Raw genomic sequence first — 27,343 nt, 5'->3', positions numbered from 1 at the left:
CGCAAGTTGATCACCAAAACATACATCAAGTGGATCAATAGACTACCCCATTGTCACCACGGGTATCCCACGCAAGACATACATCAAGTGTTCTCAAATCCTTAAAGACTCAATCCGATAAGATAACTTCAAAGGGAAAACTCAATCCATTACAAGAGATTAGAGGGGGAGAAACATCATAAGATGCAACTATAATAGCAAAGCTCGCGATACATCAAGATCGTATCACCTCAAGAACACGAGAGAGAGAGAGAGAGAGATCAAACACATAGCTACTGGTACATACCCTCAGCCTCGAGGGTGAACTACTCCCTCCTCGTCATGGAGAGCACCGGGATGATGAAGATGGCCACCGGTGAGGAATTCCCCCTCCAGCAGGGTGCCGGAACAGGGTCCCGATTGGTTTTTGGTGGCTACCGAGGCTTGCGGCGGCGAAACTCCTGATCTATTCGGTTCCCCGAAGTTTTTAGGGTATATGGACATATATAGGCGAAAGAAGTCGGTCAGGGGAGCCACAAGGGGCCCACGAGGGGTGGGCGCGCCCCTGCCTCGTGCCTTCCTCGTTGCTTCCCTTACGTACACTCCAAGTCTTCTGAATTGCTTCCGTTCCAAAAATAACTCTCGCGAAGGTTTCATTCCGTTTGGACTCCGTTTGATATTCCTTTTCTGCGAAACACTGAAACAAGGGAAAAAACAGAAACTGGCACTGGGCTCTGGGTTAATAAGTTAGTCCCAAAAATAATATAAAAGTGCATAGTAAAGCCCATTAAACATCCAAGATGGATAATATAATAGCATGAATACTTCATAAATTATAGATACGTTGGAGACGTATCAGCATCCCCAAGCTTAATTCCTGCTCGTCCTCGAGTAGGTAAATGATAAAAGAAAGAATTTATGAAGTGTGAATGCTAGCAGGTGCATAAGTTTGATCAATGATAATTCCAGTCACCTTTTCTAGCATCATTATATGTCATAACAGTGGCTCAACTCATAGAACTTTTCATGATCAAGTAACAAAACTATTCACATGTTAAAGAATAGATCATAAACTTTCTTGAAAACTAACAAACTATGTTCTCAGTCATCAAAAATTTGTAATTCATCTTATTTTCAGGAAGAGTATATCTCAGAGCTTTGATTCAGCAAACTTCACATACTCAACTATCATTTAGTCTTCCATGATTGCTACCACTCAAAGCATATTTTTAGAACAAACAGTATTCATCGAACACAGAGAAAGATAGGGGTTAATGTTTCGCCTCCCAACCTTTTACCTCTTGGAATGAGAAGGAATACTACTGACTCTTGCAAAATAGTAAAAGATAGGCCCTTCGCAGAGGGAAGCAGGGATTTGCAGAGGTGCCAGAGCTCGAAGCTAAAACAGAGATGAAAATAATTTTGAGAGGTATGCTTTCCTTGTCAACATAACGACCAAGAGTTCCCAATATCTTCCATACTACATACATTATAGGCGGTTCCCACGCAGAAAGGTAAAGTTTTTACTCCCCCTCCACCAACATTCACACTCCACGGCTTGTCCAAAACAACGGGTGCCGTCCAACTATCAACATTCCTGGGGGAGTTTTGTTTAAATTATTTGTGACTTTGTTTTTGATCTTTTGATCATAGGACTGGGCATCCCAGTTACCAGCCATTTTCTCGTGAATGATGAGCGGAGTCCACTCATCGTGAGAATAACCCACCTAGCATGGAAGATACTGACAGCCCCTAGTCGCTACATGAGCGATTCGGGCATACAAAACAGATTATTATTTGAAGGTTTAGAGTTTGGCACATGCAAATTTATCTGAAATGGCAGGTAAATACCGCATATAGGTAGATATGGTGGACACTCATGGAATAAACTTGGTTCAAGGAATTTGGATGCACAATTTCCGAGACAGGATTTCGGCGGCGCCTCCCCATTGTTCTCCGGAGCACATTCTCTCGGCTATTTGCCGATACATGTATCTGGAGAACAGCGGGAAGGTGCTGCCGAAATTTTGTCTCGGAACGGGGTAGAATGGAGAACGTACTCAATCTAGACATCCTCGGGTGGGATTATGACCCATCTTTACCTATTAGAGATGTAGGTGGATTCAACGCGGTAGAAACTGGAAATTTGATGTGATTAATTTAAGTGAATCCTTAATTATGTTGTGTGGCTTGCAAAAAAGCAGAGGATGGCAGATAATCAGTGGATGTACAGTGGTTTTATCCATCGGAATCGAGTAACATCAGAGTGGATTGCGAAAACCGATGTGTATTTGAAGGAGATATTCCGTCGTCCAATGAGAATTATCCCACCATGCCCCTGTGCGAGATGTGCCAAACGTCACCGTAGAAATCAGACGGACATGAGTGAGCACCTTCGCACGCACGGATATATGCCAAACTTTGACATGCCGCCGATAAACATAGCCGAGCAGGACCGTGGTAGAGAGGAGGTGATGCGACAACGCATCGATGGATATGAGGACGTCGGGGTCAGGGACATGCTAGATGATGTCATTGTTGCAGAAACGGCAAATGCGACACCTTCAGAGAATGAACCGGGGGAGCCGGAGGCAACCGCAAAGGCCTTCTTCGAGGTCTTGGCCTCGTCGAAGAAACCTCTTTATGCGGGTGCGAAAATATCTTAGCTGGATGCCATCTCGCAACTAATTGCAGTCAAGGCTGAGTACGGCTGCAGCCAGAAATGCTTCGAAGCATTCCTGGGAGTATGGGCTAACAACCTCCCTGAGGGTCATGAACTGCCGAAAAGCATGTATGATACAAAGAAAATCATGAAGGCACTCTCTATGGATTATGAGAAAATAGATGTTTGCCCGAAGAATTGCCTTTTGTTTAGGCACGAGTATGCAGATGACAAGTACTGTAGGAAGTGCGGTTCGTCTCGGTACATTGAGGTGGTCGGTGAGGATGGTGAGAAAAAGCAGCTAACCATCCCCGTTAAGGTTCTTCGGTATCTTAATTTTATAAAAAATACTGCAGCGCCTTTTCATCACGAAGGAGTCTGCCAAAATGATGAAGTGGCACAAGGAAGGTATAAGGTGCAATCCAAAAAAACGTAGATCCATCGGAAGTGGAAGCATGGAAGTCGTTCGATGAAGAATACCCCGAGGAAGCAGCCGAGGCTGGGAATGTCAGAATAGCCATATCAGGTGATGGGTTGAATCCATATGGTATGTCGTCCAATCCATACAGCTGCTGGCCCGTGTTTATAATTCCGCTCAATCTTCCTCTCGGTGCCCTAATGCAACGGAAGACCATGTTCTTGTCGCTCATCATTCCGGGGCCTGAATACTCGGGGAAGCAATTGGGTGTGTTTATGCAGCCGCTGGTGGATGCTTTGCACCAGGAGTGACGACTGCTCGCCACGTGGCACGTCTATGCCGACGGTCTAGCCGTCGGCTTAGTTTGAAACTATGCCGACGGCTAGGCCGTCGGCATAGACGTGCCACGTGGCGAGCAGCCGTTGGTCAGCACTTGACGGCGGCCGCCGTTAGGCGATAACGTTGCCGACGGCCAGGGCCGTCGGCATAGATGTACGGACACCGTCGGGATAGGTCCTATGCCGACGGCCTCCCTGGCTACACCGATGGATATGTTGCCGACGGCCCTATGCCGACAGGGGCCGTCGGCATAGGTCTGTCCCGACGGCCAATCAGGGATATGCCGACAGCCCTGGCCGTCGGCATAGGGTGCGATTCCGGTAGTGTCTTAACGTAAAGTGGGGCAGCTATCTCTTCATCCCCTAATAATACAAATAGTTTTTCCAAGGGAGGGAATAATAGTAATAGTTATGCATGTGCAACGCACGATCCAATTTTTTTTAAAAAATCTAATTTTATTAATCTATATTTTTCTTTTTTGGATTTGCTTAATCAGTCTTGCAAGTGGTTATCATATCTCCGACGATGGCGACCAGACACCGGCAGTGGCATGTCCGGTTCTTGGCTTGCAGGGTTGTGCTCTAGGATCAGGTCGACTGGTTTGGAAACATTCCAATTTGCGATGTTTATATTTTTATTGCCAATTGCCTTGATTGCTTAATATGATTTTTAATTATTGTATTGCTAATTACGATCATTTTGTTGATTGCTACTATGTTTCTTCCATGAATGTTAATTACTACTAGGATGCTTTGATTGGTAATTACGGTGATTTCATTGGTAAGGCGTCATTGGAGCAATGTAAGCCATCGGATCTAAGATAACAAAGGGCTGATATTTAATGTTTCTGTCAAAACTCGCTTGTTTAATAGTAGTGAAGATATATAGAGGAGAGCACTCTTTTGTAAAGATAGTTGATCAATGAATAATAAAGAAAGCTATATCCCTACTTCTATGTGTCAATTCTACTGCCTGTACCTGTGTGATCTACTACGCCTACGATGCTTCCGCTCTGCAACCCCTGGACCGGACTCGCCGGCAGAGATTGCGGAACACGTTATCAGCGCGCTTCCCTCCACCAACTCTGCGTCAAGTCTGCATCAAGCAGGCTTTCCTTGATCTCGCGAAGGTATCGATCCGATTTTTTTTCGCAAAAATGGATTGCCCATGTCACTGTGATTTCTTTTTTTGTGATCCTGTAGTTTTCCGGATTACTTTTTACCTACGGTGTGGATTTTTCCGTGAAATCGTGGCAGACTTGATGTCGCCTGCCAATGCGAATCGTTTTCGTGAAATCGCGGCGATGGAATGAAGCATCACCGGGCCATGGGAGCATCGTGGGTGCATCGTCGCTGATGCAATGGAGCATCATAGGTGTTGTGATGGAGTATTGTCGGGCCGCCATAACATCGTCAGTCCTTCATAGCATTACCGGTGCTACAATGGAGCATCGTTGGGTCATCAGCGGGGGCCATCGGAGCATCGTCGGTGATGCAATGGAGCATATACGGGCTGTTGAAGCATTGTCTACGATGCAGTGGAGCATCATAGGTGCTATGATGGAGTACCGCCAGGCCGTCGGTGCATTGCCGAAGCATCGCTGCCGTTGCAATGGAACATCCCTGAGCCGCTGGAGCATCGCCGGTGCAGCAATGGAGCATCGCCGTGGAACATAACTGGTGTTGTGATGGAGGCATGGAGCGTCGCCGGACGTCGAAGTACGTCGGGCCTTTGATGCATGGCCGGAGCCTGAGTATCACGGGTGCTTCAGGCAAATACGCGGGCAACGCGGGGACGCTGCTTTCGTGGCTAGATGCAGCGTGTGTGGAGACGTACATGGGGCAGACTCCTTTTCTTTGAAGGGGTAGGCTGGGATGCAAGTGATGGCCTGGAGGCAGCGCTGCGTGGAGACGTACATGGGCCAGGTTGGGATTATTTCTCACAATTAAATCCAGCAGTTAATTATGATTTTTTTTACATGTGTTTCTTTACGGATGGCGCCATGATTTTTATGCCATATAGGCATTCTTGGTGATGCAGGGAAGCATCATTTGGGGAATGATATCAAATCCCATTTTTTGGGGAAATAATTTCTCATAATTAATCCGTCAATTAATTATGATATTTTTTGCGGGGTAATTAATTATGATATCTTAAAGATGCATTCTACATACATGGAAGCATCATTTTCTGATGTAATAATGGGAACAAACTCTTCAATAGGAAACATTTGACGGAAATCTGGTGTAATGGTTTGCTTCCTTACTAAAAAAATATTTCCATTGTTATTCAATCTTGCTTCAGAGGAAATTGAAATTTAGTTCAATTTGAGGGAAATTCTTTCAACACAATAAAGTTATGTTTCTCGACAGGAGAATTACATATTGTCTGAAAAGCATCAGTATATTGCATTCATCAAAAAGAAAAATATTCTTGACCAGATTGCTTCCATCTTGTATTTTGTTTCCAACGTAGAAAACATGTGTTTTTTTCTGCTACGAATGATTAGATTATAATGATGTAGCATTAATTTTCCAAGTGAAACAATATTTGTTTCTTTCAACATGCCTTCCAAAAGAGAAAAAAAATTGCTTCCAAAGAAAATTGTGTTTTCTTCCAAAGAGTAGCTTGCAAAAAAATAATACAATTTGATTTTGAAGAAAATAGCGTTTCCTTCCAGAATTAACATTGGATACAACAAGAAAGGGGTTGCAGGGGTTAGCTTGCTTATTTTTATTACTTTTTTGCTCAAAAGTTACCACGCTTCGTATAAGTAACTTATCACGCACGCGTAGTGTATATTGCCATATTGTTTGCAGAGAACTCATCGGGGTCATGTTTTTCAACAATCCCTCCCCGTTCCCCACGTCCAAAACTTATCTGTGGTGTTTGTACATGTGTTATCAGGTCTATGGAGTTAATATTACCGTGCTAATTACAGAAAAGTTACCAGTGGTGTGTTCTTCCACAATCCCCCCCCCCCCCCACCCCACACAAAAAAAGGTTACCACGATGTTTGTACACAGGTTATCATTTTTGTGTTGCATATATTACGATGATATTCACAAACAATTTACCGAGTTATATTTATGACAACCTTTTCCCCGGTTTAAAAGTTACCATAGTATTTTTATCTAAATTATCAAGTCCACGGTGCGTATATTACCATGAAATTTGCACAGAAGTTAAAGAGTTTACGTTTTCAACAACCTTTTTTCCTCGGATCAAAGATATCATGGTGTTTACCTATGTTATCATGTCTACTGAGTGTATATTATCATCCGATTTATCAAAACTTATTTGGGTTGGGTATTCGATAATATTTTCCCCAGGTAAAAACCTGCCTCGGTGTTTATATCTAAGTTATCAGGTTTGCGGTACGAATATTGCCGTGCTATTTTACAAAAAGGTTCCTGGTGGGTATTTTTTAAATCCCCAAGTTAAAAATTTGTCAAATTTGCCGCAGGTTTGTGCCTAGAGTTATCCGGTCTATGGTGCGTATACTATCATGTTATTTATGTAGAATTTATCGGCCTTATCAGTTAAAAAATCAACTACCCCGGGGTCAAAGTTAGCATGGTGTTCATATGCAAGTTAACAAATCTATGGCGCGAATATTACCATGTTATTTACGCAAAAAGTTTCTGAAGATGGGTTTCAACAACTTTTTCCCCATGTCAAAATATTAAGCTATGTTGTATTACCATCCTATTTTACACAAAAATAATTGGGGTGCATTTTTCAACTACTTTGTCGGGTCAAAAAGTTACCATGATGTTTGTAAGTGAGTTATCATCCGTGATGTGCGTATATTACCATGCTCTTTACACATAAGTTACCGAGGTATGTTTTGCAATAAAAACTTTTACCGGGCAATAGGTACCGTGCTGTTCGTATATAAGTTATCACATATGTGGTGCGTATATTATCATGCTATTTACACATAAGCTATCGGGGTTATATTTTCAATAATTTTTTCCTCGGGTCAAAAAACTACCATGGTGTTTGCACATGAGTTATGAGGTATGCACTGCGTATATTATCATGGTACTTACACATGAGTTACCTGGGGTATTTCTTCAACAATTTTTTCCCATATCAAAGTTATCATAGTGTTTGTACTAAGTTATCATATATGCAGTGTGTATGTCGTCATGGTATTTACACATAAAATATCTGCTAAATATTCATATAACACAACTTTCTCCTCTCGGCTAATTTGTACCACAATGAAACGAACAAATTGAAGACTAAAACAAGCAAGGCATTATGAGGAAAGAAAGCAATGTTAGCACTGTTATTTAGTACTCATTCCGTCCTAAAATTAGTTTTTCACAACTTTAGTACAAAGTTGTATTAAGAAAGTACTCTCTTCATCCGGTGAAGAGTGCACATTTGTCTTTAATATTTGTTCATAAAAGAGTGTACTTCTATCTTCCCAATGCACTTCAAAGTGGAAAAAAAATACTTCTCTCTCAACACAAGGTAATCAAGTCCAATAACATTCTACACATGGTCTCCTTAATTTTTACATGCATTTAGCTCATTGATGGCTGCGTAATTAAAGAGGGGAGAGATGATGGCTTGCACCTTTTCAACATTTTCATGCATTTTTTACTCCACTCCATAATTTGTCCTAAAATTTCTATATATACATTTTTCATCGGATGGAGGGCGTAGGAAACATCGAACACCGAGAGCCAACAAACAATGTAGACGTAACTTGAAGAAAACATCTAATAAGTCAACATCTAAATTGCATAGGATCATGGGCCTTGCACCTTTTCAATGCATTTTTTATTTCACTTCATAACTTGTTTTAAAATTTCTATATGTACACTTTCCATCGGACGAAGAGAGTAGGAAACATCAATCATCGGGAGCCAATAAACAATACACGTAACTTAAAGAAAACACCTAAGTCAACATCTAAATTACATAGGATCATGTGCCTAATGAGTTTCATCAAAAATTGGTTCGATCATGGACAACACGAGGGATTGATTGCCAAAAGCAATTGTGCTCAAGAATCGCAAGTCAGAAGTGACATGGCCATGGTGCTGCGGTCGTAGGCGTCAAAGCACCGGTGAACTGCATCAGGAAGTACGAAGTGGTGGTGTCTCATCCACGTACTTGACGAACCGACGACAACAGATGAGTAGTAGCCGCCACCCGGCAAAGGGATCTGGATGCTGCCAATGGCTGGCTCAGGTCAACTTGTGAGAGATTTGTCTCCCCTCCATCGAGCACACGGGCGGACGGGACGGTGGATCCTATTTGACGCCCGTGTGCGTCCAGGCGAGGTGGCTTCGCTGAAGCGCGGGAGGAGGTGCGCGCGACGGGCCGGCCCACCTCAAAAATTAAAGTGTTGCCTAGAAGGTTCCCTAAACCGGTTTCTTTCTTTTTTTTTACACTTTGCCGGTTTTCTGACTTTTCCTGTTTCTTCATTTTTTTTGTTTCTGTTTCTGTTTTTTTCGTGTTTTTTTCATCCTTTGTTTCCAAAAAGGTTTAAAATTCCTTATTTTCTTCATGATTTCATAAGAAAACACATGTTTTAAAATTGTGTTCACAATTCAAATTTTGTTCAGCGTACATCTATACTACTATTAAAAGAGCAAACAAAAATTCCCCTAAAATCACACAACAAACTGTACACGAGATATCCAGAACCCTTCGATCAAATCAACTTAAACATATCCTACTGCCCATGTTATATCAATGGTCTGCTATCCAGATTAACAACTGAGATCAAATGTTCTGCCGAGCAGACGCCACGGTCTGCCAAATAGCGCCCCGCGTCCCCCCCCCCCCCGCAACAAGCGGATCGATTCCACCAGCACTCATCGTTCCCCGCCTCCCTCTCCCTCCTCTCCCATCCTCGCCGTCGCCGGGGTTGCTCTCCTCCCTCGAGCAGCATCGACGGTGCGGGATGCAGCGGACTCGGCCTGCATCGGCGTTGCCGGTGTCCCTCTCCGCTGTCGAGCAGCGGCGGCAGTGCGGAACACAGCGGCTCGGCCGCAGTGATGGATTTCTCCGACGTGGCCGGCGGGCGCTCGCCTCGCTGCCCACGTCGTCCTCCTACTCCTCCTCAGTGGCACTCGTCAGTGCGGTGGAGCCAGCGGGCGCCGAGGGCATGCGGACGGAGGTGGCGCAGATCCGGGCGGTAACAACGACGGGCGCCCCACATCCCCTTCACGTGCCGCTGCCCAATCCTCCTCTGCCTCCATGGCCTGCAGCAAGGGATCCCAATCATATCCGTGGGTCATCGCATGGTCCACCGTCGTTGTTCCCTTGGCAAGCCGCCTGCACTTCCTCTTGGTCGCCGCAATCGTTGGGTCATCGGTTCATCTGTTCGTGCCTGGATTGTCACCGTTCATCTTTAATCATGTTTCTCTTTGATGATGTCCAGCTGCCGCAGTACCGGCAGCGAAGCTGAAGGCCCCGGTGCGGGAGGAAGCAGGTGGGTGCTCGGCGACATCGGCAACATCGTCCCTGCCCACGTCCTCGAGGGGTAAGAAAAACAGCGCAAGGATCGAATCCCAGTCCTGCTTTTCTTTCTTCCGTTCTTTTCCCTGAACTGAACCTGGTCTTGTTCGTTGCAATAGCAATATCCAGCTACCGACGGGGATCACTCCAATCACCAGGAGCTTCAGCGCTGAGCTCTGAAGAAGGCCTAGGCCGATCCATCCAAGGTGCGGACGCTCTGCGGTATACACCACCTACTCTCTTGTCTGTTGGAATTCGTGGCCTGTCACTCCTGTCGTCACAGTGTAGCCAAGTGATCAATTATCCTGAAATCTTTGCCCTATTGTACAAACCGTTCAAGCAGTCACAGAAGCCTCTTTATAAATTACATTAATCCCTAACGTTTGATCAAGAAAAATTGATACTGTTGGTGTCCATCTACCAGCACTGCTCATGACCATATCATGCAAATACAGGAGCGAGGGGAACCAACAGGGGTGGTGTCCTGTGTGCATCTCCTACAGCGTCCTGAATCCCTGCAGTACACCAGCTTTGCGCTCTACCTATAAGCTACATGTGCTTTCAAATTCGATCTCCTGTGTGGCTTAAGACTTTGAAATAAATTTTTATTAGATAAATCTCCAGTAGTTTTAGTTATGCTATCTATACAATTAGTAATTATTTAGGTGATAATTCCGAACAATGTTAGTGCTAGAGACTTATACATTATTTTCAACTAGCAGTTTCAGTTCTCCCTTCGCCAATTGATACAAATAATCTATGAATTATCAACTATTAGGCTAACTATGCACATATTAGATTCTTTGTTTCAGCTGTCTCCTGCTGCACTGATATATATTTACGTTTCAGATTATGTAGTCTTCTGCAGGTTATCAGATAAACTCTTCCAGAGATTGAGATCTAATCACAACTGCTTTGAGTCCTTTACCTTTTATTTTGCAAAATGCAATCAGAAGTAGTTGTCATCTCTAATGTTAATGAATAGATTCTCAGAAAAGGAAATTAATTGGAATGATCTACTCAGCATGTCCCATGACTTCAAAAGGAAGAATTTGACTAAATTGAGATGTTGATCTGCAGTGTAAAGATAGACAAAATCAAAGACTGGCCTATTGAAATTTTACTAATTGGAATGATTTTTTTTCTAATTTATGTGCATATTATGCATACAATGATGAGCTGTTCTGTTAGGATAATTTGAATTAGGGAGCCTTACTAAATAATGTATAAAAATGGTACTGAAGGAGGCTATGCAACTAGCAAGGTACTCTGTTTATAATCTGACTGATATTTCTTAAAAGATGTCTGGCTGTTGTGTTCTCTCAGACAATATAAAGCATGGTTCTATATGCTCTGCTAAATTTGCAACTTTCAATGCTTTGTGGGGCCTTTCCCATCAACTATAAGGATTTTACCTAAAGGTTCTTCTCTGATTTTTGTGTGTGTGTGACTCTAGCTATTTTACTTACTGGACGTCTATATCATGCATGTTTAGGGCCTTGTCTCTATATTTTTCATGTGAATCGCAGAGTAATATGTGAATAACATTTGCACTGGTGTAAGCTTGCACGTTTGCTACAGCAGGGTAGAGTTAGTGTAGCATCATTAGTTTCTTTTTTGATATACTAACAAGTTACCCTGTGCGAATTCTCAACTGTTTGGAGCCCTGTTGGCGCGCAAGATTACGAGGAGCGCCCTGTGCAATTCCTCGACTATTTGACACAGCGAGCGTCAAACGGGAGGGCTCCCAGGGGAGAGACACGGCGGCCAGGGGCATCTCCTTTGTTTATCCGCCGCTTCCCTTCATCACCGGTGAATAGCAATCACGGCACCGCATCATTCACTTGCCTACCATAGATTGACCGCTGATGCGGGCGCTCCGCTCCACTATTCCATCTCATGCTGTATATTTCCTCTCTTTATATCCAGATAAAGTATAGCATGTAAATATGTCTAAATTCAGAAATAACGGTTTCCCTTCTATCTTCACTTATACTGTTTTGGTTAGTAAAAATGTAACTAAATTCAGCGGATGGTGTTATTTGAAGCCAGATTATAGGATTATTCCTCTGGTGTTATTAATGTATTTGGATTAAAGTTATGAACATGATTCCTTTATATTATTCCTCTAGAATTTGGTATGATGTATAACCACCAGTTCAGTAGATGATTCCTTTATATTATTCCAAAGGCTTGGCAATGAATTTGGATTAAAGTTATGAACATGATTCACTGGAAATTGGAAGAAGGACGTCATGAATTTGTAAGTATAGGAAATTGTACTTTCTAGGTTTTTATGGTCTTGCTTCTAAATTCGATTTTATCTAGGGTGGATTTTCAAAGCAGGCATGGGTATTATCCTTTTTGCTTAGCATGCCTTCTTTACTGGTAAAGAAACACATTAGATATATCTGGATTTTTGTTGAGTAAATGAGTATGAGTGCAAATAAATTCTGACACGAAGCAAAAAATTTGACGTTTCATTGATTAAGCAGAAGATTGTCCAGTTAATCACGGAAAACCAAAACAAAAGGGCCAAGCCCACTCTAGGACAGCGTAATGCCACAAGAAACGCCAATCACACAAACACACACTAGCTAGGGAACTCGCTCCACTGAACAAGTCGCTCTTCCATGTCCGAAAGAAATCATGAGGCACTCTCCCGCGGCGATGAAGAGACAAGCATTCCACATGCATGTAGTAGTTGGAACCCACACGGCATGAGGTCCATGCCGTCGAAGTTGCAAAGCTCTCGGGGCCGCCGCCCCGACGTCCACTGGTTCAACACGCCTTGCGCCCTCAACCGGTAGGGTCATTGCCCCCACATGCCACTGCAGAGACGTGCGTTGCACATGCACGCTTACTAGTTACAGAAATGTTCAATGTATATTTTAAATTTTTTGGGGATATATCACAAAAATGTTCAGTGTGTATTTTAAAATTGTTCAACATACATTACAGAACTGTTCAATGTATATTCTAAATTTGTTTGGATATATCACAAAAATGTTCAGTATTTTTTTGAAAATTGTTCAGCATATTTTACAAAAATGTTCAATGTATATTTTAAAAAACTCTTCTTTTTAGAATTTCGAAATTTGTGTTCAACTTTTCAGTAATTGTTCACGTTTGAAAAGTTTGTTCGAATTTTAAAATTTATTCATGGTTTTAAAAAGGGATTCGCGTTAGTCAAAATTTGTTCAGAATTTTCTTCTTTTGTTCTTGATTTTCTTGAATTGTTTGAAAAAATTCAGAAGTTGTTTGGTACTTTAAAATCTCGCCCTTATTCCGGACTAGTAGATGTTATCAGCTCAACTGGTTAGGTTGTGGAGTTCCGGAGCGGGACGTGATGGGTTCGATCTCCTGCTGGTGCTGGATATTTTTGCCGCGAACGCTCCTCTGCTTCACGCTAACGAGCGTCAGACAGGAGCTCTCGGACGGGACGAGGCGCTACACCTCCACGGCGGCGCCAGAGGCAGGCAAACAGGGCCGGCCCTGGGGTATGGCCGATGGGGCAACGGCTCAGGGCCCAGGCAAAGGGGGGGCCATGATGTAGTATGCATGTATACTATAGCCCAGCAAAAAATAGGTAATTTTTTACAAAAGAAACCAAGCGAGATGGCCAGATGAGCTAGGCCCATGCCCCATTAGATAACTAGCTATCGATTAGCGAAGCGTCACGCTCCCGATCGGTGCCAGATGCGAGGCACGGCTACCTGCTCGTTTTCCTTCGTCAGTTCCTCTAGTCGGTTCATCTGTCTAATCATCTTCCTCCTCTCGTCTGCCACCGCTGGCTATTGCCGCTGCGCGCACTGCCGCCGCACGGCAGTCCGGCAGACTGGCCATCCGGCATCCGGGAAGGCTGCAAGTCTGCAACGCCGTGAGCACACCATAGAATCAGTATGTATCCATGATCCATCCATGTTCCTGATGACCTGATCCATGCTCCCAACCCCAATTTGACAATTTCATTTGTATATTTTATTCTTTATTTAATATGTACATATTCAAGTATTATTCAACTATTCATCCATGTATGTCTAGGATTCCAATCATCCGATATTTTAATTGAGAAGGGACCTATTAGACTACCAGATCTGGAGTTCGAGAAGGACACCATTGGTAGACAGTTTTCATATACTATTTACTCCAAAAAAGTTAAGTAATGGTGTGTTTGTTGACAGAAAGTAGTTATGTGCTGCATTGAGAAGGATATCTTGTACAATGTTGATCTTGATTGTGCCCTAATGACTTTGCATCAAGAAACGCCCAAAGAAATGTTTTCGGAAGCACTGAAGTATTATTGTTGTCGATGAAGTCAGTCGAATTTGGTTCTTATTCGATGGAGTTAGTTCGAATTTGGTTATTATTATTGTATGGAGTCAGTCGAATTATTATAGTCAAATTTTAAACTAAAGGTGTATGGTTGAAAGTTACTCTTAATAAGTTATATATATAATAATGCGTATGTATCAAGCACACACATACATATATATTGCCTTAGGACATAGGGGCCCATGTTACTGAGTTCGCCTAGGGCCTCCTAAAACACAAGGCCGGCCCTGCAGGCAAAGAGGGCGCTACTGGGCTCCTGGCAGCAGGACTGGAGTAACGAGGCGGAGGCGCTTCCGCACGAGGCTCCTGCGGGTGCGGCGAGAAATGCGATGGGACGCGGATGCAGAGTCGCCGGGGGAGAAGAAAAATAATCGGGCGGCAGGGCGTGTGCACGATGTGGATCAAGCAGCTACCAAGTCGTTCGGATGAGATGCAAATTCCGGGTCCTTCAAAAATTACGAAGAAATGAAATACAAAGGAGGTGAAAGAATATACACTTTTTGTGGGTGAGGAAGAAATTAACCGATTGAGCATTTAATCTCAGAATTATCGAGGAATACACGTGACACAATTGACGGGGAGTCACGATAATCAAAGGGCGGGATTGTGGCTGCCATGAGGACGCGAGGGAAGAAATTAACAGCACGTGGCACCATTGATTGGGAATCGCCATAAATTGCCATAAATTAAACGGGGGGGTTGCGGCTGTCAAGGGTAGATCATGCCAAAGCACTACGGCCAAAGGATTTGATCTCTTTAAATATGCAACGCAACAAATTACTGGGGATTCCTTTGATAGAATTCTGCCTTGCTGAATCTCCACAGAGAAGTGCCTTTTATTACAGACGAACAAATTATTCGAGCATATGGAATTCTATCCCTGAGGCCCCGATGAAGGTGGGCATTCAGGGTTGCAGGTAGGGCAGTTGTCCAGGCACTCACTCCGCCTCTTGAAACACTTGGCACAATTATTCTGGCAGCAGTAGCACGTAAAACGGAGCCCATCTGAGAAATGACAAAAGTAACGGCGGACGCAAAATTGCAAGGTTATCTTGCTCTCGCCTACAGACGTCGAGTTGACGTTGGTAGCGTTGGTACTTGTGTTCGCCGCATGACCATCTTGGTTGACCACTATATGCTTATTATCGAGAACACCTACATGTTATTTTTAACATTAGTATGCAGTACCTCAGACGTATATGTTATGTATGTTCTGAAAAATTAATTGCAAGAAATTAACACGAGATGCTAATGACGGCGATGATGCATACAGTAGTACTTACACTGTGCACACACGACAAGGCATCCAATGAAGAATATCATCGTCCCCTGCACCAGGCTGCTCCCTCTCATATTGGCAAATCTCTTGTACTTACAAACTCAGTTCTAGCCACGTGTAAGGTTCCGGTAAGAAATAGTTGGAGCCCTAGTAGGAAGAAAGAAAGAAATAGTTGGACTCCAAATGTGTGAGACAAGGACTGCAAGTTTATAAATAGCAAGAGGCCGGGATATATTTTAAATGGAATGCAAAGATTTGCAAGCGCACGAGATATAGTTCTTTAATCTCGAGATTTTTGCTCATATTATTCAGCGAGACAAACACTACGTATACATGGAATCTTGGATCCTTAATGATTTCCAGGAGCGTAGTCCCAATGCACTTTATTTTAAACTACTCTTCGTCTGGATGCATATTGTCTCTAAAATCATTTTTTAAGGAGAATATATTAATATCGCGAAGATACCAATTACACCCAGTCTCTGCAGCAACGAGATGTCGAAAGACATTCAGGATACACACAGCCTGAAGCTAACACAAAACACAACATGTTATGAGCTGCCACAAAGTTTTTGATTCCTACATCATTGCAACACCACTAACAATTGCCCAACAAGCTTGAAGCACTCCGAATGCCCTCCCCACATCCTTCCTACCTGTTTCCTGCATTGTTGCAAAGTGGCTTTTTTTCTTGCCATGTTGTTCGGAAATAATTGTCTTCACAAACGCCACCCACTGAGGATAGATATCATCGGCAAGATAGTATCCCATGTTGTAGTCATGGCCGTTGATGGTGTAGTTGCACAACGGTGATTCCACATTGTAAAGCCTCATGAACATCGGAGATCGTTGAAGCACGTTGATGTTGTAAGTCATGCCAAATTCATAAGTCATGTGATGCAACTGCTTTCTAATGTGATGGTGACCTCTTTGTTGTGCCCTTGATACATTCCCCGCAAACCTTGGGGGAGTTTTTCCATTGCCAATGCATGCAATCAATTGATCTGAGCTTCCCTGTAAACCCTCTGGCCTCTCTAATAGCCAACAATCTCTCTGTGTCCTGCGCATTTGGTTCTCTCAGATACTTTGCTCCAAACACCGCACCATGGCGTGGGCGAACTCGACAGTAGTCTTCACTCTCCAGGCATGTGCTCTCCCCCATCCTAACTATCTCACCAACGGCATCTGTGGCAGTACCAACTGCAAGCATCCTCAGAGCAATCACGCTTCTGCTTAGCAGAGAAAGAAAGTTTGTTGCAACAATCCCTTATGAGCTTGAAGTAGTCATCGTGTGCCTCCACTCCCTCCACAATGCGCAAAAATAATGGTTTCCGCATGCGAAAATGGTGATGAAACCATAGATCATATCGGAAAGTTGGGTTCGGACTTCGGAGTAAAGTAGCCCTAGCACAGTAGTCGTGCTCCGGACACCCTATCCCGATTGATCACTCTTCTCCCTTTGATTGAGCCCTTGAAGTTAAGAATATGCTCTACTTGTCGGTCCATTTCCTCTTGCATGCTCATCAGCATGGTCATGTCCACTTCTTCGCCCGAATCCGACGAATCAAAGAACTCATCTTGTATCATTTGATCAAGCTATGTCGGTCCATACTCCTCGTCAGATGAACCATCAGAATTCATTGTTTTCCTACAAAAAACCACGTTGGACTATGTCTCAAACACATAGAGTGCAAGGGGGAGCCCGGGAGTTGCCGAACATACCGCGGTCGCATCCGGGCCGGTGACGACGTCCCCGGCGGCGAGGACGGGAGAGAGGAGTGCGGTGCCGGTGCTGGCGGCACAGAGGCTTGGAAAGGCGACGGAGCGCGCGTGTCGATGGAGCTGTGAGACGGGCGGTGGGAAGGAGGAAGAAGAGAGGAGAGAGCAAATGGATCCGGTAGGTCGAGGGGATGGATTTGGTGCAATTTGAGGTGGGGTAGGTCTATCAACTCCAACGTGGTGGCCGCGTCCGGGCGCCCCCATATTTGGGCTAGATATAAGGGATGCCGGTCAGTCCAGGCATTTGAGGCGCCCGTCTAAGACACGACCAGTCAGTGACCGAGCCGTCCGTCCGGACGTCTGTGTAGATGCTCTAATGGTCGGTTGGATGTATCATAGGACGGATGTACATCAACCAATGATGTAAAAACAAAGAAAATTGTAACACACGGACAATTATCTAGCATCCTTAAAAGTACTAGTAAATGCGCACGTGCAACGCACGTGTAATCTTAATTTGGCTTGAAGATATACTTGAATTTTTTTTTAAAAAGTAGCATCAAAATAAATAGTTTATGTAAGCACCACCAGCGGCAGGTCCATCTCTTCCTTCAAATGGGTTGAAAATTGTACTAATCCAACATAGTTAAAGGCATATGCAAGTGACCAGGGGAGGGGGCACATACCTTGTCCTCTGGCCGCTAAAAGAGAAATCCAAAAATCTAAGCACAATCCATTGAAATCAGCACAACTGATCCACTACCCATCTGCTACCAAAAGTTTCATATCATTGTGTAACCTGGTTGTTTCATAGCGCATGTTGGTAATGAAGCTTAATAACTGTTGAATGTGTGCACATAAGGTTGCTTTTGGTTCAGTTTTACGAAGCCTGATTTGGGTTTAGTTTTTAGTGCATACAGGCTGCTTTTCTGTTCAGTGAAACATGAATTAATCTTCTCCGGAAGAAATGAAGAAAGTAGAGATGAAAGACCTCTGGCCGGGCGGCTGCGTGTTTGACAGCGGCGTCCCCTGATGGCGGCACTGATGACCTAGGCCCGACAGAGAGGGATGGGCAGGCGGTCCAGGTAGTGTCCATGATGGTCCGACAGCCTGACACCAACTGACAGCCCGACACCAATGGATGGCCGTGCGGCGTCCCTGACAGGTTCGACGGCGATGGGCGGTCCAAGCGGCGCCTCCCACGCGCCCCCGCCAGTCGGCCAGGTGGTCTAGGCGGCATCCCCGACAGCCGGCGGCGGCGTCGCTACGGCCGAGGCGAGGAAAGGCGATGGGTAGAGGCGGCACGGAGATGTGAGGTAGGCGTCCTTGAAGCTATTGCGGGTCGAGGCGATGGGGGCGGTGTGCGTCGCTGAAGCGAGGTGATGGGGCAGCGCCTTGGGGCGGTTCCCTATGGCAGTTTCCTTTCGTGTGAAAGGGTATGTAAGGAAGCGGATCGCACGATGGTTCGCTGTGGCAGTTTCCTTTCGTGTGAAAGGGTACGTAATCGCTATGGCAGTTTCCTTTCGTGTGAAAGGGTACGTAATCGCTATGGAGTTTCCTTTCGTGTGAAAGGGTACGTAAGGAAGGGGGTCGGGAAGAGAAAGGATTGATTAGCAATAAACGTGTTTAGCGCTAAACGTGTTTAGTTGCTCACCATTAGGACAATAAGGACTGTCGGATTAACGCTAATGGATGACCGAGATCTGTTGAATCTGCCCGACAAGGTCTATTTATATTGGTATCGATAGATAGATTATAATCAGAGCGTCCTCTTAAAAAGTTTCCATGTATAATAAAAAGTCAATATCATGGAACAAGTAAGTGGCAGCACCTTAGGAAAAAATTGCGTCTGCCGGGAGTCGAACCCTGGTCTATTGCTTGGAAGGCAATTATCCTAACCGTTGGACTACAGACGCAATGTGTGCACATAAGGTTGCTTTTGGTTCAGTTTTACGAAGCCAGATTTGGGTTTAGTTTTTAATGCATACAGGCTGCTTTTCTGTTCAGTGAAACATGAATTAATCTTCTCCGGAAGAAATGAAGAAAGTAGAGATGAAAGACCTCTGGCCGGGCGGCTGCGTGTTTGACAGCGGCGTCCCCTGATGGCGGCACTGATGACCTAGGCCCGACGGAGAGGGATGGGCAGGCGGTCCAGGCAGTGTCCATGATGGTCCGACAGCCTGACACCAACTGACAGCCCGACACCAATGGATGGCCGTGCGGCGTCCCTGACAGGTCCGACGGCGATGGGCGGTCCAAGCGACGCCTCCCACGCGCCCCCGCCAGTCGGCCAGGTGGTCTAGGCGGCATCCCCGACAGCCGGCGGCGGCGTCGCTACGGCCGAGGCGAGGAAAGGCGATGGGTAGAGGCGGCACGGAGATGTGAGGTAGGCGTCCTTGAAGCTATTGCGGGTCGAGGCGATGGGGGCGGTGTGCGTCGCTGAAGCGAGGTGATGGGGCAGCGCCTTGGGGCGGTTCCCTATGGCAGTTTCCTTTCGTGTGAAAGGGTATGTAAGGAAGCGGATCGCACGACGGTTCGCTGTGGCAGTTTCCTTTCGTGTGAAAGGGTACGTAATCGCTATGGCAGTTTCCTTTCATATGAAAGGGTACGTAATCGCTATGGCAGTTTCCTTTCGTGTGAAAGGGTACGTAAGGAAGGGGGTCGGGGAGAGAAAGGATTGATTAGCAATAAACGTGTTTAGCGCTAAACGTGTTTAGTTGCTCACCATTAGGACACTGTCGGATTAACGCTAATGGATGACCGAGATCTGTTGAATCTGCCCGACAAGGTCTATTTATATTGGTATCGATAGATAGATTATAATCAGAGCGTCCTCTTAAAAAGTTTCCATGTATAATAAAAAGTCAATATCATGGAACAAGTAAGTGGCAGCACCTTAGGAAAAAATTGCGTCTGCCGGGAGTCGAACCCAGGTTAATTGCTTGGAAGGCAATTATCCTAACCGTTGGACTACAGACGCAATGGTGACACCAATTTAGATGAAAGTTTCTTTATCAAGTAAGTTGTTGTTTTCACACTACCTAGTACTATGCGTCAACTAACATCTTTGCACTTGCTCTCACGGAATGCACATCGACAAACTTAGCAAAAACAGATAACTATTTGATGCCCTCATCTACTAACGACGCATTTTGTCGTGGAATAGTCATGGCATATGTCCTAGTGTGAGGACTTAGTCATGGAGCCATTACACTAGGTTAGCTTAAAGGGGTTAAACAGGACAAAGGACACAGGGAGTTTATACTGGTTCGGCCCCTTACGGTGAAGGTAAAGGCCTAATCCAGTTTGAGGTGGTATTGCTTAGATTTTGATTACTAGGGAGCGAATCCGCTTGACCTAGCTTTCGATCTGTAGTTTCCTGTCCTTAACCCGCCGTCGGGTCACCTCTTTATATACACCCGGTAGCTTACAAAGTCCCGGCCGGCTCATAGACAACGTGTCCGGCTCGATGACTAGTTACACTTTTCTTACAATACAAGTCATACATACATGACAGTTTACACCTATGGGTCTTAAGTCGCTTTTGGGCTTCTCGCCCTTAGCAGCCTGCTCTGTGAACCGCCATCCTTAATATCCTCATGGGCTTTTTCTTTTATGAACCGCCATGAGTATAACCCGGCCCCTCTTGGGCATGTTACACTCAATAGCTATATCCCCAACATTAGGCCCCATGTTGATTTGAACTTGTTCATATCAATCTTCCATACTTAAAAAATCCTTCCTCATTCGTTCTTTTGCGAGATACTGTAACCCGCCATGACGTCGTTCCCTGGGATTGCGGTAACCCGCTGTGACGTCACCTGTCATAAATATTAATACAAAATGCCCAACAAATCTTAACAGATCTTTATCTTTAATAGTCATCCCAAAGATCGAGGCGTCCGAGTCACTAGATAATCATTCATTGACCTCCTCAATTCTCGCGTCCGCATGTTACCCATTCCCTTATTAATAGGGTCAGGCAGGCTTCTCATTTCCCCCTTTCCTTGTCGTCTTCAACCTCCCTCTCTCGCAAAGCACCTGCGCACCTGAGCACCGCCGCCACCGGCCTTGTCGACTTCCTCAACCCTGGCCGCTGCATCAACCTGAACGAGACCAGAGAAAAATCCGCAACTCCTCTCCGTTGTTCATCGGATCCAGTAAGTACCTCATCTTGCCCATCATAGATCTCCATTAGGGTTCTGAAGTTCTTAGAGTTCATCATCATTCTTCGTCATATCTCTATTTAATCTTCACTTTGATCCAAAGATGGCTTTAAAAACACGCGGAACCTATTTCTATCCCTTCGCTTAATCACTGAACATGTGTCCTAGATGCAGAAATCTTGCCAATGCATTAGCTCTTCCGGTGCTGTTTTATAGGTTTTGATTTTATTTTCTTTTTCAAACAGCGTTAGATCCGAAATTGATTACACCAATCTGCAAAACTTGTTTGTCCAACACATAGTAGAATATGCTCTTGATAGATCTTCAATTTCATTGCTTGTCATGGCGGCTTACATCACCGGTCATAAGTAGTCATATGTCATTAGGCCCCGTTAAACCGCCAATATCAACATATTCTATAATGTTTATCTCCGGCTTAACAGATCAACTTAAACCGGCTAATTTTCTTTCTTCCCAGGCTTCTTCCCTTACGATGCCGAAGGCCACTACTTTGTGCAATTGGGTTCCCTCCATAGTCACTGAGAACACACTCAAGGACTATGTCAAAGTCGGTTTTTTACCAGCAAAAAACATCCTTCACTGGTGCGCTCCCAAACCCAATGAGACAAAACCTCATCCGCAGGATGGTGAGGTCATTGTTTTTACTGATCATATGAACCGAGGCTTTTCCCCTCCTGGGTCCAAGTTTTTCCGAGATGTTCTGCACTTCTTTCAACTTCATCCTCAAGATATCGGACCCAATTCCATGTCAAATATCTGTAATTTTCAAGTCTTCTGTGAAGTATATCTTCAAGAAGAACCCAGTGTTGAACCCTTCAGGGAATATTTCTATCTGAACCGGCAAAACAAATTTACCAATGGCCCCAGCTTAGAACTTGGTGGGATCTCAATTCAACGGAGAAGAGATGCTATCTTCCCCTATGCTTGCCTGCCGAGTCACCCCAAGGATTGGAACCAAACATGGTTTTACTGTAAAGACACTTCTCCGGCTGATGGGAATCCACTGCCGGGTTACCGTGTCCAACGGCTTGACCCGAAACATCATCTTCCTGAAAAGCTTACAACTGTTGAACGTGCGAAGATCAAAACCACTATTGCAAAGGTCAAAGCCCTACTGGGAAATGGGTTAACCGGGGTTGACTTGGTTCGATGCTGGATTTCTTGGAGAATCATACCCTTGAGTCGTTGACCCGGCTTAATGTGTGATTATGCGGGTGATGCAAGAGATCCACTGCGCTATAACTCCGGAAGTTTAACTGATAATGCAATCAATGAAATGACCAAGACCCTTCTGAACGAAAGCCTCGAAAGCTACAGTAAAGTGGGACTGAACCCTTTCTGCAAACTTAACCCGCCACCTGCTGTAAGTCTCCAAGCTATTTACTTTGTCTTATCATTCCCATGTTCTGTTGTCTCAACTTTGATGATTTTCACAGGCTGAATCCGATTTTTGGAATAAGGAATATGACCATGAAGCCGCCAAGAAAGCCAGGTCCAAAGCGAAAGCGGCCAAGAGAACCGCCAAAAAGAATAAGAAAAAACCAAGTACCTCCGAGATGTTTGAACTAGACGACAGTTCTGAGTCGGAGGTAGCCCTTGATTCCCTTGGCTCCTTTTTCAACTATCTTATTGAACTGATTATCATCAGGATGACACGGGGGGCCAGTCAAGCGGGCGAAGAAGAGGTAACTACTACTTCCTCCGACTCAGAGCCTTCGCCAAGACACAAAATTCGTCAAGTAACCCGGAAAGTAAGGTTTTCACACCCATTAGCTCATTTGGATCCTCACTTTCTTTTGAAGCAGCAGCAGCACGAGAGCCGTCGTCAGACTCGGACCAGCGGAGGTGGAGAGTTATCTTCTGGTTTACCAAATACTCCAGCTCCGTGGAAACGTCCAAACGAGGTCTTTTCAAATTTAAACTCTTTTTATCCTTTGGCAGGTCTTATTCGTTAGCCGCTTAATTCTTCCGATTCAAATTACCAGGGTACTTCTCACTCCTCTTTTGGCGACTCATCGCAGACTCAGCTACCGGCTTTCAAGACTACCCTTGGGTAAGAATTTTTTATTTTCTATCACTTTATCCTTGCCTTCGTACTAACCTTCGCAACCCTTTACAGGGGAAAAGCAAAGCCTAGCAAGAAAGCAAAAATGACCAAGCCGGCTGAAGACCCTAAAGCCCATGAACCGGAGCAACAAATTCCAGTGTCTGAAGCCTCCGTGCAACAACCAGAAGAGACTATCCATGATGTCCCACCAGAAATTCCTGACCTCTCCAGTGATCCCACAAACGTCAATCCTTTGAGCACTGAATCATCGAGTCCAATTAAGCCGTCAGAAACTCAGGCCGACGGCGTTGTAATCACCGGCACCAGCTTCCGAGAGCCGGGACAACCTACTGTCTTGGCCAGGCACTCCGCCAAAGAAGAACTTATTGAAAGGCGCAGAGTGAGATTCGACATCGCCAACTATTCTCAGTTGAGCACTAGTGTGAAGGAAATATGCCCTAGAGGCAATAATAAGGTTATTATTTATTTCCTTAATTCATGATAAATGTTTATTATTCATGCTAGAATTGTATTAACCGGAAACATGATACATGTGTGAATACATAGACAAACAGAGTGTCCCTAGTATGCCTCTACTTGACTTGCTTATTTATCAAAGATGGTCATGTTTCCAAGCCATAGACATGTGTTGTCATTTGATGAACGAGATCACATCATTAGGAGAATGATGTGATGGACAAGACCCATTTATTAGCTTAGCATTATGATCGTTACAGTTTTATTGCTACTGCTTTCTTCATGACTTATACATGTTCCTCAGAATATGAGATTGTGCAACTCCCGAATATTCGGAGGAACACTTTGTGTGCAATCAAACGTCATAACGTAAATGGGTGATTATAAAGATGCTCTACAGGTGTTTCCGAAGGTATTTGTTGGGTTGGCATCAATAGAGATTAGGATTTGTCACTCCATGTTTCGGAGAGGTATCTCTGGGCCCTCTCGGTAATACTCATCATTATAAGCCTTGCAAGCAATGTGACTAATGAGTTAGTTGCGGGATGAAGTATTACAGAACGAGTAAAGATACTTGCCGGTAACGAGATTGAACTAGGTATTGAGATACCGACGATCGAATCTCAGGCAAGTAACATACAGATGACAAAGGGAACAACGTATGTTGTTATGCGGTTTGACCGATAAAGATCTTCGTAGAATATCTAGGAACCAATATGAGCATCCAGGTTCCGCTATTGGTTATTGACCGGAGATGAGTCTCGGTCATGTCTACATAGTTCTCGAACCCGTAGGGTCCGCACGCTTAACGTTCGGTGACAATCGGTATTATGAGTTTATGTGTTTTGATGTACCAAAGGTTGTTCGGAGTCCCGGATATGATCACGGACATGACGAGGAGTCTCGAAATGGTCGAGACATAAAGATCGATATATTGGGTGGCTATGTTTGGACATCGGAATGGTTCCGGGTGAGTTCGGGCATTTAGCGGAGTACCGGGAGGTTACCGGAACCCCCCAGGGAGTATATGGGGGCTTAGTGGGAGAGAGGAGGAGGCGGCCAAGGTGGGGGCGCCCCCCAAGCCCAATCCGAATTGGGTGCCCCCCCCACTTTCCTTCTCCCTCTCTCCTCCTTCCTTCCTCTCCTACTCCAACTAGGGAAGGGGGGATCCTACTCCCCATGGGAGTAGGACTCCCCTTGGGCGCGCCATAGAGAGGGCCGGCCCCTCCCCTCCTCCACTCCTTTATATACGGGGGAGGGGGCACCCCATAGACACACAAGTTGATTGTTTAGCCATGTGCGGTGCCCCCCTCCACAAATTTCCACCTCGGTCATATCGTTGTAGTGCTTAGGCGAAGCCCTGCGTCGGTAACTTCATCATCACCGTCATCACGCCGTCGTGCTGACGAAACTCTCCCTCGCTCAGCTGGATCTAGAGTTTGTGGGACGTCACCGAGCTGAACGTGTGTAGATCGCGGAAGTGCCGTATCTTCGGTGCTAGGATCGGTCGGATCATGAAGACGTATGACTACATCAACTGCGTTGTCATAACGCTTCCGCTTTTGGTCTACGAGGGTACGTGGACAACACTCTCCCCTCTCGTTGATATGCATCTCCTAGATAGATATTGCGTGTGCGTAGGAATTTTTTTGAAATTACTACGTTCCCAACAGTGGCATCCGAGCCAGGTCTATGCGTAGATGTTATATGCACGAGTAGAACACAAAGAGTTGTGGACGATAATAGTCATACTCCTTACTAGCATGTCATAATTGATTCGGCGGTATTGTTGGATGAAGCGGCGTAGACCGACATTACGCGTACGCTTACGCGAGACTGGTTCTACCGACGTGCTTCGCACACAGGTGGCTGGTGGGTGTCTGTTTCTCCAGCTTTAGTTGAATCGAGTGTGGCTACGCCCGGTCCTTGTTGAAGGTTAAAACAACACACTTGACGAAAAATCGTTGTGGTTATGCGTAGGTAAGAACGATTCTTGCTAGAAGCCTGTAGCAGCCACGTAAAACTTGCAACAACAAAGTAGATGACGTCCATGCTTTGTGATATGATATGGTCAAGACGTGATGAGATATAATTTGTTGTATGAGATGATCATGTTTTGTAAAGTTATCGGCAACTGGCAGCAGCCTTATGGTTGTCGCTTTATTGTATGCAATGCAATCGTCATGTAATTGCTTTACTTTATCACTAAGCGGTAGCGATAGTCGTGGAAGCAACTTTGGCGAGACGACAACGACGCCACGATCGAGATCAAGGTGGCGCGCCGGTGACTATGGAGATCATGACGATGCTTCGGTGATGGAGATCATGAGCACAAGATGATGATGGCCATATCATGTCACATATTATGATTGCATGTGATGTTTATCCTTTTTCTATCAAATGCACACCTATTAATAAATTAGAAAAGATGTCAGAAATCAGAACTTACTAAAGAATTAAATTACTGTATTCATTAAATAAACAATTTATCATTGATTGAATGCCACTTTGCCCTTTTCTGACTATGTAATCTCTGCATAATCTTATCAAAACCTACACAGCTAATATACACCTTCATAACATTTTCCATCAAAATAGAATTGTCCAAGTACGTTATAATAATCTAACTTGTCCCAGATAAATAAGCGGAGTACAAAATTTGATCTAGATCAGCTTACAACTCTTTCTTGCATTTCATGTGTAATACCTATTGAGATGCATATGCCTATTTTTTCCTCCTCTGAATCAGTCGTTAGTGCCTCTTTTATTTTATTGTTATTTAACGTCATAAATAACCTATATGGCTATTCTGTTTAGAGAAAGTTCATACATAGAACACAAAATATTTTCAATTACATTATATTTGAAAAAGATGTGACTCCCTTAGAGTAGCTTAATAATAATTTTCTTCCTCCCCCCTCAAACTAGAAAATGTTGGTAATGCATACTGTTTGTCGGAAAATGCTGGCACCGTCTTGTACTTTATGTAGTCAATAAGAAAACACCTTGGCGGGGACTTATTTTGGTTACTCTATTCAGGAACACATACAAGTTAATCAGCGCGTTATCAGAAACATCATGAGCATGACAGAGAAATGTGGATCATGTGCGAACTTGAAGATTAAAGGCGATTGAAGGTACGTGCCTTATAACCATCATGTTTTTAAGTTGACTATTCGATAGCTGGCATGTGATGATTTCCGACAAAGTAAACCTCGTATCGTATAGCAGTGGGTGTATGGATGGAGTTATACGATACGAGTTAGTATATGATGCGAGGCATGACTGAAAACCTCACTTGCCGGTCTTTGAGAACCATCTGAACATGCCATGGTCCATTCCAAAATGCCTCCGCTTCACCTGGAGCAACAAACCTGCTCCTGACCTCACGGGTATTATAGTACAAAATATATAT

At 44.5% G+C, this 27,343-nt stretch overlaps 2 non-coding genes across 2 annotated transcripts; both read right to left on the bottom strand.

Annotated features, from left to right (window-relative positions):
* Positions 1–19,061: 19,061 nt before the first annotated feature.
* TRNAG-UCC (transfer RNA glycine (anticodon UCC)) lies at positions 19,062–19,133 on the bottom strand. The gene has a single exon. It is a non-coding gene; the product is annotated as a tRNA-Gly (tRNA).
* Positions 19,134–20,125: 992 nt separating this feature from the next.
* Positions 20,126–20,197, bottom strand: TRNAG-UCC (transfer RNA glycine (anticodon UCC)). The gene has a single exon. It is a non-coding gene; the product is annotated as a tRNA-Gly (tRNA).
* Between the last annotated feature and the right edge of the window lie 7,146 nt (positions 20,198–27,343).

The sequence above is a fragment of the Triticum aestivum genome, chromosome 7D (assembly GCF_018294505.1).
Source record: "Triticum aestivum cultivar Chinese Spring chromosome 7D, IWGSC CS RefSeq v2.1, whole genome shotgun sequence".
Lineage (NCBI taxonomy): Eukaryota > Viridiplantae > Streptophyta > Magnoliopsida > Poales > Poaceae > Triticum > Triticum aestivum.
Note: the sequence above shows the minus strand (reverse complement) of the source record. Positions and strands in the feature narration are given on the sequence as shown.